Raw genomic sequence first — 15,166 nt, 5'->3', positions numbered from 1 at the left:
TAAATTAGTGAAAATTACTTCAGTCACTGTGCGAATATCTCATTGTCAGAGAAAAAGAGGACGAAGGACTGTAGACAGGCTCGTATACAGCTGAACTACGTATGAACCGTACGTAATTCGAGAATCACTCTTCACGTAAGGCGTACATATGTAAGTACGTACCGGTAAGAGGGATATCGAGTTAACTAGAGGCATGTATGACCTACAATTACATTACAGGTAAGGTAACACTGGTCATGCGGTTTCAAGTCGCAAAAACTTTTACAGACTAAAATGTGACTATATATATATATATATATAGTATACACTGTAATTATAATAAGTATATAAAAATCAAGGGATTTTCTCGAGTATACATACCTTAACTAATCTATAGAATCGAAAAAATAACCACGCGATTTCTGAACAATAATTCGAATCAGAAACACCCCGAGACCGCGCAATTACACGTTGGCAATTGGAAAGGCTTACGTGGTAATTGAGAGGAATGATATGAATAGGATTAACCATAGAATACCTAATGTATCATACTTAGATAGTAATTAATATATATAGTCAGGATCTTGGGGGGGGGGGGGGGGGAGATAGATTTATCATGCTGCGGCCAAAATTCTATGCTTTGATTTGCTCTCGCATAAATCCTTGACTTTCTTGGTCGCAAATTTCATGATATTTCCCTTGAATCTTATATACATATATATATATATATATATATACGTAGAATGTATTATTTACAGAAGTTATAACGCAGTGAAAAGAAGTAGAACATAAATTACAATGTACGAATTGAATAATCGTAGTAATGAATAATCGATGATCACTAAACCTTGTATACTTGATGCAATTTATGCAGTATCAATTCAACCGCGACGTGCAACGTAAACCGCTTAAATGTATACCTATGTATATTGTATATGGGGTATTCCACGTCAACTTGACCAGTGTTAAACACTGACCATCTCAAAATCATTTCATATTTTTTTTCTAACATTCTACTCGGTAAAAAACGCAACCTGAATTTTTTTCAAATTTTTTTCATTACAGCGTTTATTTTCTATGAATATTTCAAGTCGATTGCGAATGCCTATTTTTTTAAATCTGAAGAAATTCTCGAAAATCCTTAACGTTTTCAGACGTTTTCCTTAACGCGGGGTGTTTTGTGTCTTTCACTGAATTTCTGAAAATATTTTCAGATTTTAAAAAATGGGCATTCGCAATCGATTTCAAATATTTATAAAAAACAAACGGTATAATAAAAAAAAATTTGAAAAAAATTCAGATCGCGTTTTTCACCGAGTGGAATAATAGAAAAAAAACATGAAATTATTTTGAGATGGTCGGGGTTTAACACTGGTCGAGTTGGCGTGGAATACCCCATATATATTATCACATACCTACAAAGATGCACTAGACGGGGAATTAATCTCCGTATTATTATAAACGCCCGGCGGAGCGCCTCGGCGTAAAATAATTTATTGTTCTCCTACTTGTGGCATAAAATGTATAACCCTCGTATGCAATTCCCATCGTTTCCTATTCCGCAATAATAACCGCGCTTCCGACACGATCCACCGAGTCTCGATTGATTCGACATGCCGAGGGTCGGTTATTTCATTTTTTCTTTCTTTCTTTTTTTAATTTTTTTTTTTTCACCAGTTTCTTTCCTCTCAGTTCGCATCAGTCCATTTTTTTATGATCTAAATATATATACGTGGTTCAATTATACGTTATAAGTATATATCACGTATTTTATGTTTATCAATGAAATTTTTATTTTATTTTTTATAAATAAAAAAAATAAACGTTTCTCACTGAAATAATTAAAAACTATTTTTCCCCCTCGTTGAAAACAATGATCGTTAGTTATAAGTTGCTATAGTTTTCAACCCGGTGTAGTATTTGGTCTAATTTTTATTAAAACTGAAAAACAAAAATAATACTGCCTAAAAATTAATCATTACAAATTCCTCCAACTTTTTATACTACCCAAAAAATTTATTAATACATGAATCCACCAATTAGGTCAATTCAGTTTATAATTCCACGACCAAAAATCCGGTTGCTTACCCAAGCTAGATCGAAGATTAGTGAAATAAACAATTCAACAAACGAAATCAAAGACTGGCCCGCAGCTCCAGATTTCCCCAATGAATTCAAAATTTATTGCAAAAATTAATTTTCAACTGCGCAGAAACAACTGTTGTCCAAATCGTTTTTCCCCACGATAAGCTGAAATGTGTAAAAAGTTTTCGCAGTTAAAAACGTTTTGCACCCCGACTATAACAATACAATATTACATCTATACAGTATATAACACGCAATATGTGCTTTAAGAGAACACTGTATACTCAAACTTTACCGACCGAGTAAAATTTCACTTATTTTGACAACTATCAACTAACAGCGCCGTTCAACGTGCAATACCGAACACGAAAATCAAAAAATAAATAACTAGATAATAATATATATATAAAAAAAAAAAAAAAAAAAAAAAAAAAAAAAACTGTCTCATTTCACGGAACATTAATATAATATCAAGATATAATATATGTATATATATATATATATATATGTATTACTGCCTATAGTTAAAATAAGTGACGTAAGTATTTTACTCGGTCGGTAAGGACACATTGTACAAGCATCCCCTTAAACACATACGCACAGAGAAAAAACACGACGCAACGATAACGTTATAAGGGTGTGAGTAGGTACGGCACGCATCTCTCTTTCTCTCTCTCTCTCCCTCCTTTGCGGGGGTCGGCGCGGCGCAGGGTGGAAAATCAATATAGGAAAACCAGGAAGCGGCGGGCAAGCGGCAGCGGCAGCAGCAGCACCACCACCACCACCACCAGGGCGTCGACAGCGGCCACCCTCGCCCTGGCTCCGTTTGGTTCCAGCTTACCCCGCGCCCTCCTTTCGACGGCTCCACCTTGAGTTGCTCGCTCGCTCGCTCGTCGGTCGTTATTGGCTGTTTCTCGTCAAACAGTTACGCGCTGCCCTGCTGACGTAACGGGCACTTGTTCTCACAGAAATAGGTATAAGACAAGGTATCCCGAAATCTCCGCGCGTACGTTTGAATATAGTTTTTTAAGTTACGAGATAAAAGGATATAAGAATATGAAAATTAATTTTTTATAACCAGATTCATCGATACTTGTATAATAAATTTAACGGCTTTACTTTTGGCTACGTTAAATATACGTTCGTTTGGCTTAATAGGTACCTAAATTTTTTTTTTTTTCAACCAAGTAACAGACCTCAACGTATCGATTAAATGTTCTGCCAACATTAATTGGTCCTCCGAGTATTTATTTATTTAAATTTAGATACGAATGATCGAATAAAATAAAAGAAATATCAATATATTCCAGATTTTTTTATCGTACAAATTAAGAAATTTAAGTTCATTTCTTATACACAGAATTGTATTTTACTGTACGTGCATTGCCTGCCTTTCTGTAATTATTACACATTGCATAACTTTACACTTTAATTTTTGTCGCATCGCCTGCCTAATGTGTATAATTACGGTGAAAGATACATTTACGTACGTTGCTTTCATCATCCCTAATGAAACGTGCCGCAAAAGAAATCTCTTTCAATTTATTACGCTGATTCACGTCACTTTTACTACCCCTGCAGTTCTGGATTTATTTTTCTTTCCCTTTTTTTTTTTAGACGATATTAGGCCGAATTGTCTTCCTTGTTCTATAATTACGTAATTAAATATTTCCACCGTCTCTCATTCGTTCATTCGACTCAAAATTCGATACGGAAGTTTAGCATCAACCCTCTACAAAAGGTGATGAATATATAATTCGATTATACTATAATTATATAAGACACGTAACATCATGATTGCAAATATGGTAATTTAAGGTAATTAGGGTATAAGAACAATTGTATACGTATATGTATATACATAGGTATATAGAGCCTTTCATTAAAGTACTTCGCAAATGATAAAAAGTTCGTCAAAATTCCATCCGACAATGAGTTATGATAGGTTTTTTACAGCCTCGTTAGGCTCACCGAGCAAGCAGGTGGGTTGCAGTTTATATTATACGATAAAAGCGTTATATTTTTATTAATATTTCAACAATTAAATTAACCCTCCTTATGGTCTTGAGGATCGTGCAAGCTTAGGTAATTCGGGGGTACATTCACCCCCCGAAGAACTCGCTTTGCGCAGGCTGAGTTGTGAAGAACCAAAACCGCAGATTTCCGAGTCTTCATCCCTTATGATTCTCTCTCGAGGAGTTGACGCTTTTCGATGCGTAAAAAAATGATTTTCAAACCACTAAAAAGTGAATCTTATCCCAAAATTTTCTCTCATCATTCTGCCCATCCGCATCTAGATATACGTAAAATCTTTTTCGATATAAAACCCTCACGTTTACAGGACTAAGATCACCTCACGGTTAAACGGGGAGGAAAAAAAAATATTACGCAAGTGTATAAGCACGAAGGGTAGCCGCAAAGGCGAAGCTGGTCAGTCCTCCGAAATAGCGGGAAGATAGTGAAACTTTCTAAACTTTCGGCTCCAAGTTTTGCGGAAGGACTTTGGCGAGCGGCAAGGATCAAAAGTTTATATTTTTCTAGCCACGAGGCTATAATCTCACTTCACTCCTTAATCTCGAATCCCTCGTCCATCCCAAGTGTTATATATATACCCCACCTATATTCCCTCTTTTTTTCTGCCACCTCTTGTGAATTTTTCTTCGTTTCCAATAGTTATCTCTATTCAAAATTCCCCGTTTTTTTTTTGCTTTGTTTTTCATTACAAATTAGTTATTATCAACGAAAGATTCCATAATATTTGCGTAAATTATATTGCAATAATCTTATACACAAGGTGATATAATTGGTAAGGAAGAAAGAAAGAAAGAAGAAGATAAAAAAAAAAAAAAAAAAAAATTGTTACTCGAGTTGCCTGCAGTTAATAAATAAACTGTGGTTAAGATAAAAACCGATAATTTATCGCCTTACGAATTATAGATACCAGATACACAACTCCGAGCAGCAACTGCTCGAAGGGTGTAGGAAAATTTGAGTAGAAGATTTTGATATCAGGATAAGAACAATTCGAACCCCCTGCGGCGGTGTTTTTCTGGGATAATTCGAGAAATCCGGGTCGCCGAAGAGGGACGAGAAAACGGGAAGATCTGGATTTGGAAGGGTGCAAGGTGGGGCCCTATAGGAGGAGCGACGGTGTACCCCGTCTATACCTACAACCCACCTACCTACCTACCTATATCCAAGGGTTGGCAGGCCACGGCGCAAGGGCGTCGCGATAAAACGGAGCAACGGGGTGAGTGGAGGGCGGAAGGAGGGGTGGCAGAGGATACGCGCAGCGCATGCGCTCAGCGCAGGAAGTTACTTTCGATTGCGTAACATTACCGATTACTTGTGAAACGGGTAGAAGCTGGGCTTGACCCAGATACACGTGGCCCAGTTTGAGAAAGAGAGTATCGACTTGCTCGGTTTCAAGGGGCCATTTCTACATAGGGGAGGATACATACCCCTACGTACATGCATATATATATATATATATGTATGTATACAACGTGACGGACACGCCGAGATGCAGCTTCGAACTTTCCGCGTATTGTTCAAACGTCCGCAGCGCTCTGACTGACGAACTGAAAAGTTCCTTTCTCGTGATGGTGAGGGAGGGGGGTGAGTCGGAAAATGAAGTTTTCAAAGGGGATCAAGGCGGACTCAGCAAGCTCTAGAATTTTCGAAATCTCAACTTGGATCGACTTGGTAGAAGTTAGATGGTCGAATGAAACCAGAAAAAAAAGAACATCAATTCTCTGGTATTTTAAGGAGCTGCAACACCACCGAAATTCTGGTTTCATTAAAAAGGGTCCTGAATGCAACGTGGTTCCAAATTCTGACCATGAGCTATAGTCCCAGAGAGAGGATTTATTCAATAACGAACGTGAGCCACTCGGTGGTGTAGAGTATGCGGGCTGCTACCACTCGAGGACTCCTAGGCGTTCAGAACTACAGACTGTACCGCACACTTCACATGCACTTCATTGACGAGATGATGCAGGCATTGTTTGATACCGACGGATTACAATTACGGGTTGGAAAGTAAAAAAAGGGGGTGAAAAATTTGCCATTATTCTAGTTTTTGACTTTATCTCTTCTCGCGTAGGTATAGATGATCCGATTTCCGGTCATTATCATTGTCCTCACCCTCGTCGTATTGTAATTGGCGAAATTAGCGAGAATAGTTTCCACGGACTGTATAGAATCAAATGGAATAATTGAATGCAAGAGCTTCGTGAGATACGGACGATGCGCGGAGAGACTAGAGAGTATAATCTCAAGGGTTTATCGAACGCAACCCTCGATGCCACTTCGACGTGTATTGAATCGTGACTTTATTATCGAGCAAGGCTATAAGAGCTTATATTAACTTTCCAAGAGCGTAGGCTGAGGGCTTTCACTCCCAAAATCTCGAGGAAGCTTTAAACTAGGTATAATATACACATCATTTTCCTCTAGCGTAGTTAAAAAAAATTAATTCCCCAATTTCACCCGGATGAAAATTTGATCTTTTTTCAATACGTACAAGAGTTTTATCAGAAATCTGGTACATAGACGATTAGAAAAAGAATATCACAGCAAGTCCACTAAAATGTTTGGATTGATTTAAAGATTTTTGAATGTATTACTGAGTAAAAAAAAAAAAAAAATGAAAAAGTATAAATTGAACGTCGATATGCCAATTTAAACCTTAAAATTACAATATCTTGTATCATATTTACGAACAGAAAAGTAACAAATAACTCCAAACATAAAGTGGACCTGCTGAGTCGTTATGTTTAGTTTAAATTTTTCTAACCTATATATGTATTAAAAATAAAAAAATTCCCCGATCTTTCCCATGCAAGCATACAAGATATGTCCAATCAAAGATCCTGATTTGCCAAGAATCGTGTATATCGGTATAAAATTACTTTGCACATAAGTATGGGTACAATTTGTCACCAAGTACCATTAAAATACCGAATGAGATCCGCAAAGTGCAGCGTGCAGCGGCAGCAACACTGGCAGCTCTATTGATTCGTGACGTCGGTGGTGTGTGGAGGAGAGACAGAGAGAGGAGAGAGGAGAGAGGCCATGGGGCGGGTTTCGGAGTGGTGAAGGGATGAGGGAGCATCCTCGCCTCCGGATTTCCACGAGGGCCACCGACGAGCCCCGAGCCCCGTCCTCCGTCCTCCCAAATATGGTCATCATCCCCCGAGCTGAACGAGGGAGGAGGTTGCTGGAAGCCCGAGAGGTTCCAACGGTGCTAACGGGTTGACCCAGTTACGTCGCCGGCTGGCAGAACGCCCCGATTCCTGCATCGCGAGAGCAGCGTGCATTGGCTCTCTCTCTCTCTCTCTCTTCTCTCTCTTCTCTCACCCCTCCTCATCCCCTTGGCATCGCCGTCTTGCCGCAACCTCCTCCTCCTTCAGCCATGCATCGCATGGTTTCAATCGACTTTTCACACCCCAATGCTATGCAGGTGTTTGTTTATCCGTCAGAAGGTGCAGGATCACATCTAACAAGGAATTAAGTACTCGGAGTTGAGGTTTACCTCGTACGTAGGTCAGAAAATATTGGACACATATTATTGTTATTTTTTTTTTTTTTTGATTTGCATGCTTATTCCTCCATTTGGAATGTGAAAACCACCCCCAAGGGTTACTCTCGACCAATAAAAAGCGTGCAACCCTTGAGAGTAAGAACACTGCACGCACTATATCGGTCTCTGGATGGTGAATGGTATGACGTGGGCTTGATCAAAAGATTTCATATAATCACCGAGAAATTCTGTACGATCGATTTATTTGGGGTGAATTTTTACGGCGGGTAATGAATTTTTACCCCTCGAACGACCGAATTGGCGCACGAAAATACATACGTGTCTAATTTTTTTTTTTTTATATTCTACGACATGTCACGGAAGGACATAAATCGGTGAGGTACACTTCTGGTACTTTCCTTCTACGTTGAACGGATTGCGCAAATATACCTTCTCCGTTTTTAAATTTTTTTCCTCGTTCCTCCACAATCAAATTTGACTTTAAAGTTTCTTCAGGAGTGTAATGAACGGAATGGTTTATAGGTCATGTACAGTCTGAACAATGTTTGAATAAAATTCACGGATGTAAGTCTCAATTCTGTACAGTAAGGGTTGGAAATATTCAGCTGTTTGTGTAGGTACGTGAAATTCTTGAGACATTCTTTCATTCGTCCCCGACTTCGAAGAGCGCCAACTTAAATTTTCTCGACTAAAGTTAGAAGAGCGGTTTTTGACGTTTGTTCATATTGACTATTCCATGTTGTAGTTTCAGGCAATGATTTGTATTAAACAATTCACGAATCCGACATGCTAAAAGACGTTGAAGAAACTTGGAACAACAATTTGGACGATTCACAAGAGAACGCGAAGAGACTTTACTCACATACAAACTTCCACATGTGCAGGAAAACTTCGTACAGAAGAAGAGAGACCTTGATGAGAGAAAGTATGAAACAAAACTAAAAACTTCACGCATTTAACTTATACATTTTCTTTCCGAAATTCAAAACGTCAGTAGCTCGATTTAGGAGTTAGGGTGAACGAACTTACCACTTATCAATATACCTTTCTAACAACTTGCTGCTCTTTATAGTTTCTCGTACCTATACTCATGCGTGCAAAGAAATGTGAATAGAATGACCCAATTTCGTTTAACATGTATTATATACTGATCGTTTTCGATACCCCTTTTATTTCGTCCGCTAAGTACCTTGTAAATCAATAAGTGTCCTGCGATACTATCGCGAATTCGTGACAGAACAAATGACACCTGTGCTAGAAAAAGGAAGCCACCAATTCTGCGCCGCGACTTCATACCAACGAATCTATACAAATGGTTCAATTACTGCGCACGTCAAGTACCCCCAATTTACAGACCCTCCGACGAAAAACCCGGTCCTTCAAAATGTCTTCCATCATGAATGGTCAGTGTAACTGTTCAACGGTTTACAGTGGAACCCCATAAAAAAAAACCATAAAACTCGGGTCAATTTGACTCTGCCGATATCGTCATCCCATCATCCCATCATCATCAGAGCGTGGCAACGTAGCAAAAGTGCTTCAAGTGCATGTATTGAGAGAAGGTAGATCTATAGATCTGCCTTGACGTCGAGAGGTGGATGCGGATGGTGGCGTAATGGGGTGTAGCACCTGGGTAGGTACATATCTACACCCTGCACCGATTCGCCGTTGTGCCCGGGCGCCCGGCTCCACGCGGCTGACCTACCTTAGCCTGCACTGCAACATAGCGGATAGTCAGGCACTCACTCCTGGCACTCACTGGGTCACGCCACTGCGGCTGTGCCCGGCCGCGAATTTAAACCGAGCTAATCTTAAAATAGAGCTTGAAAATTCAGTGGCGAACCGAACGAAGACATCGAAGAAATGGCCATTGGCCGTTGGGACTGGAAAAGTGAGACCCGCTGCAGGTGTTGCAGTGCTAGTCCCAACGACCGATGGTATCGGAAAGCGTTATAACAAGAGGATACGATGATCCAAGGATGCAATTGGTACGGTACCCATACTAGAATCCATTCCATGGTAACGCGTTCTACGTACAACTACTGACATTTCAGAGGATGTGGTAATAATAGCCAAGATGAAAACCTCCGTGACTAAAGGTTGTGACGTAGCGGCAAGAAAAGTGCCTATAAGCACATAGATGGTTACTCTACTTCGAGAATGATGTCCGAGTATTAAGCTTATAATGGAATGCGCGACGAGCGGCAATGCTGAAGGCGCATCTATCGACCTGTGCGCTGGTAGGTATGCCCGTTGTACGAATATAGAGAGATGGTTAGGCGGTTTGCAGTGCAGGGTAAAGGCACGAGGTGTACACATACGTGTAATCGCGCCAACCTACAAGGCATATGTACATACCTATACCTACACGAATCCATGTGTAATGTATTTATACGTACATACATGCATATACATACCATGGCCTTTAATGCTAGCTGCTCATGCTACGCGATCATCCGCACTCGAGTATATAGGTATGTACAACACACTGCATAAATGTCCAACGCACACAACATATGTTGTGGGGGTATGTAGGTTCGCGTCTATGTTATACGTGTTTTACATGTTACAGGTTATACACGCGAGCAGAGATTGTCTGACGCAGGCGCAAGACCCCTGCAGAGTCGGGTTTGGCGATGAAGGTGGGGAAGAAGCGGCCACAAACGACCACCGGTCGATATCTTACGTCGGTATATACGTACACCTTTCGTCTACATGCATGTTACACAAATCCAGGTGTGCCCGAGTGTGAGTAAGAGGTGGCCAAGTCTACAGCTCGTTTCAAGAATCCAGGAATTTACCTGTACGCCTAGAGGAAGTCGAGGAAGAGCGTCCTTCCATTGGAAAAGGGCTGGTCTCAAGTGTCAACGGTACCTATAATATTTGAAAGAGAACCTTTAAGAGGTGCTGATACTTTATCAAGATCAGTTTTACACCCAGAACGAAGACGCGAGCGAGCAGAAACTCCTCCGAGTTGTATACCCGAAAATTATATTCATTGTCGTAGACAAGATCGTGAGGTTTAGTCCTCGGAGGATGACACAGAGATTACTAGAGGCTGGATCCTCGTCACCTTGCGTAACGACATGGCTTATACATGTATAAGTCGAATGTTTAAACATAATCACACGTTAAACTAACGCGAAATAAGATTATTCTTCACGGTCCTGCGAACCTGCGCCAATTGAGTAGTTTAGAGGTTGAAAGTCGATGACGATGGATCAAGATGGAGTTGTCGAATGGTTCTATCTATCTATCTATCTAAACATTACTGGACTGGAGAGAATTTAAAGCTTGGTATGATTTTTGTTAGCTCGTGTATGAATCTTTCTCGTCGTCGATGTTGAACAGTTTGTTTTCAGCAGTTTGTCACGAGTGCAATTCGCATCTATAAACCGTCTGCAATAGACCAGAAAGCTGAGTATTACCAACAGACGTTGGAGTGTATCGACCATAAAAATATACGACGTCACACAACGATATTGATAAGAGGCTACTCGAGTTTACGATAATCTGTAAAATCTAATCGTCTCCACGTAGAAACAATTTCTACAACATTTCGTCTCTGCTACAGTAGTAGAATCTATTCGTTAACGAAACTGGAGTTGATGTGCAGGTAATTTGAATCCATCTGGGTACGAATACGTGTAGTTGTATAACGTGCAACGTACAATCCTCCAGATAATTGAACGAAACCACGAACCCATTAACCGGCACAACAATATAACGAGATATCGTTCTAAATTGAATCGTGCATCCACCGGATTATACATATCACAGGTTGAAAACGCATGGTGCGAAACAGACACGTCGACGATCAATCGAGTAGTTACGACGAATGTAGTCAGTCGGCACGTGCCACCAGTCCATCATTTTTTTTCTCTTTCGATCAGACTTTTTATTTATCATTTCTTCCATACCAGTTTTTTCTTTCTTTCGTTCTTTACTATCCAACATCCGTTTAAGAGAAGGAGGTACTACATGATACATGCAATGTACAGAGTCATCGTGTGCTGGTGTGTTGCAATGTTGTTGCATTACTTTTGCAACGTTGAATTTTTTTCCTTTACCACTAGGGGATTCGATAAATCGATTCTGGCTCTGAGTCTCCTGCTCCTTGTATTTTTCTTTCTCTTTCTCCTCTCTCGTGGTCGGCACGCACTCTGCAATGGCTCTTTGAAAATGCGAAGTAACCCAATACGCGATACACACCGATCGTGAGTCACGGTTAGATTATCTGGCAGAGCTCTGTTGTAGTTGGTTGTCCGTTCCCTTCCCGCGTGAGTTTATTTAAGTTCCATTTCACAATGACCATTTCACTCTCGCTGCCGTTTATACGACGAGTCGACGCACACGCGCCGATCAAAGCACGCTCATTGCCACGCGATGTCGAGACTTCCATTACCTATAGGTACATTATTATACAATATTATAACTGCAGTGTCAGCAAGGAGGAACGAGTAGTTAACAATCGAGGAAATTTCTCGGTTTCTTTTCTCACCTTTTTAAATTGTGTCATTTCGTTCGCGCATATTATTGCTGCACTTTTTATCTCTCCGAAAAGTTTTAGTTTTCTTGCTTGAAAATGATCGTCATCGTTGTCATATCGATTTGTCAATAGGTCGTAGAGTCGATTTCTCTCTAAAGCGTGTTCGATCAACCGATGGTTTAGGCAAACCACCGCGCCAACTCCACCTTTGAATAAACCGCGATATAATTCGTTCCTTCCTTTTTCTTCTTCGCATTTATACTTACACTCTGCTCCACGCGCAAGCTTTTCATTATAAAATCGAGTAACGTACACCGCTGGTCACGCGTTAATAAGGGAATAAAACATGTCTGATAATGAGATGACTACAGCATTACACTTTTATGTGGGTCTTTAAATCCTCACGCTTTTTATCATCGCGCAGTGACAAGCTGCTATGTAATATACTGCAGACGTTGATGGGCGTGAAGCGCGGTTACATGTGCCTTCAAATCGTTGGAAATAAAAAAAATATACACACATATATACATATGTATACATATATACCTCGTTATTATTATACCACTGCAGCACACATGCTCTCTGCGGTATCTCAAACGATTGTGTAAGAGGATCGGTACACACAGACTTCGTTCCGACAAATGCGAGGAGCATTAATATAATAAATACTGCACAGATAGTGTGAAATTGTGCATAATTATTATCAGAAGTACAATAAATTATTTTTAAATAATTGGCGGTGATGATTGATCGAATTCAATTAATACGGTTATAATATACGAAAGCTTTAAAATGAAAGCTTTTCGTAAAAGCAATTCAATTTATTAACCGCACATCTTTCTACTGCAGCTAGCCTGTATTTCATGCAATTTACTTTGCTTTTGTTAAGTTAACCTGCAACGATTCTTATCCGCTTGATAAAAAATTAATTAATTAATTAATTAATTAATTAATTAATTAAACAGCAGGTTATAATAAGCGTTAAAGGAACCGTGTGAAATTTCAAAGAAAGTACATAATATATTTGAAACGAAAGCAGCATGTACGTACAACGGATTTACGAGTACATCTGTTAATTCCTAGCCGTATATGCAAAACTTGCAATAACGAGCATTTATATATTCACAATCGAAGGGAATAATTGCAACGAGCCGAGTCGTCATTCGCTTTCCATTCGGCATACATATAGGTATACCTTTTATACCGACTCATTTCTACGTAGGTAGATCTACACACAATATGTCAACGTATTATAATACATTGCACAAGTTCGTGCAGAGAGTCTCTAATGCGGTCGCGAATTTTTCTTTTCTTCTTGTTAGTTTTCTTTCTACAAATGATTATTCCTCGCTTCCTCCCTCTCGCAGCTCCTCTCGTCATCATTTTTTTTTTTTTTTTGTTTACGTCTTCATCTTTAATTAAAAACAGAAAACACGTCCAAGATGGATTGCACGCGTAACCGCACAATGAATTATTTTGCATCTCGTGTGTAGTTACTTCGATATCAACCTTCTCCTTCTCCTCCTTCTCCTCCTTCTCAACACGCAAGTCTTATAACTGTTGCACCGTACAGCATGCATGAGAATTAACGAAGCATTGGCTAACAAGTTGATTATCATCATCATTATTATTATTATTATTATTATTATTATTATTATTATTATACTTTCACCCGTATCCTTAACCCTGGCAAATTTGATCAGAGAAATTGAAACGAGAAAGGGGGTCGAGACTTCCCCGTATTGCTGGCAACGTGCAGGAAGAAATGAATGACATAAAAGAAAAAAAGAAAGGAAAAAAAAAAGCCAGATGTCCCATCCCCTTGATTGCCCGCGTACTTTAGCTTATATATGCTTGTGTATATATATACATATGTGTGTGTGTATATATAAACACAGTTCTATACATATACTTGGTTGTAACGAGGCGCCGAACCAACATTTGACGCCCCATTTTCCCCATCTGAATTAGTTATATAGGTACGAGTTTCCCCAAATTAATGGTTTATTACATTGACGACGGCAAGAAGCATATATATATATATATATATATATATATATATATCGATCGGTCGACCGAAGCTTCTTGCGTTTCACTTCTTTATCCACAAACGCATGGCGTTACGAAACCTCACAAGTAGTTCTATACGTGTGTGCACTACAAGAGCGTATGCGTGTCTACCTATAGCATATGGTTAATGCAACAGTTTCGTACTGGCGATAAAACCGAAACAGAAAAAAAAGAGAGATAAACACAATAACGACAATATCGCACAATGCTCATGTACCAATTTACAAAGTGTAATAAAAGAAGAATAAGAATAAGAAAAAAAATAAATAAATAAAATAAATAAATTAGAAAGAAGGGGGAAAAAACGATAAGACCAGAAAAGAAACTGCCTAAAAACAGAACGCAAAAACAAAAGGAGAAACTTTCGAAAATAACCGATACGTAGCGTGTATTAGTGTAATATGTTGTAGACGAAGGAAGGAAGGAAAGAAGGAAGGAAGGAAGGAAGGGGACGGCGAATTTACGACAAACGCTATTCAAGCGTGAAATTGAATTTAACAATGGTTAAAGAGAACATGTGTATACGCTGATTACAAAAGCGCGAAGCGATTTAGCCAATTATGATTTTTCCAAACGGTAATTAAACTCTCGGCAAACTGCAGCAATGCCATAAACAATAGTCCAGTTTCATTATATTAGGTAGTATGATGGTATATAATACATAATGTTAACAACAACCGAGTTTTTCAGGTCATCATCGCGTATTATTATCCTTGCGATACGTGTTTCAATTACTATAATAATGTGATAAAGCCTCGCGAGGTTAAGATATTAGAATAATTTTATTTCACCAATTATAGACGATCTCTGTTATCGCGATAATCAGAAACTGTTTTCGAGAAAAACTTGAATTTTAAGTCTCATGGATTTTAGATCTTGAAATCTTGACTTCTTTCACGTAACTAATAACGAAAGAAAAGAGTTTTATTAGCTGATAAAGTTTACTTTTTATTTCAACGCGCTTCTACTCCACCTGCTGCTTATACTATCAGCCCATA

The 15,166-nt window shown here is 39.1% G+C and overlaps 1 protein-coding gene across 3 annotated transcripts in view; it reads right to left on the bottom strand.

The window, feature by feature from the left end:
• Positions 1–15,166, bottom strand: part of LOC124413477 (cytoplasmic polyadenylation element-binding protein 2-like) — a 129,110-nt gene that overhangs the window by 97,924 nt on the left and 16,020 nt on the right. The window lies entirely within an intron of this gene.

The sequence above is a fragment of the Diprion similis genome, chromosome 12 (genome assembly GCF_021155765.1).
Source record: "Diprion similis isolate iyDipSimi1 chromosome 12, iyDipSimi1.1, whole genome shotgun sequence".
Classification (NCBI taxonomy): domain Eukaryota; kingdom Metazoa; phylum Arthropoda; class Insecta; order Hymenoptera; family Diprionidae; genus Diprion; species Diprion similis.
Note: the sequence above shows the minus strand (reverse complement) of the source record. Positions and strands in the feature narration are given on the sequence as shown.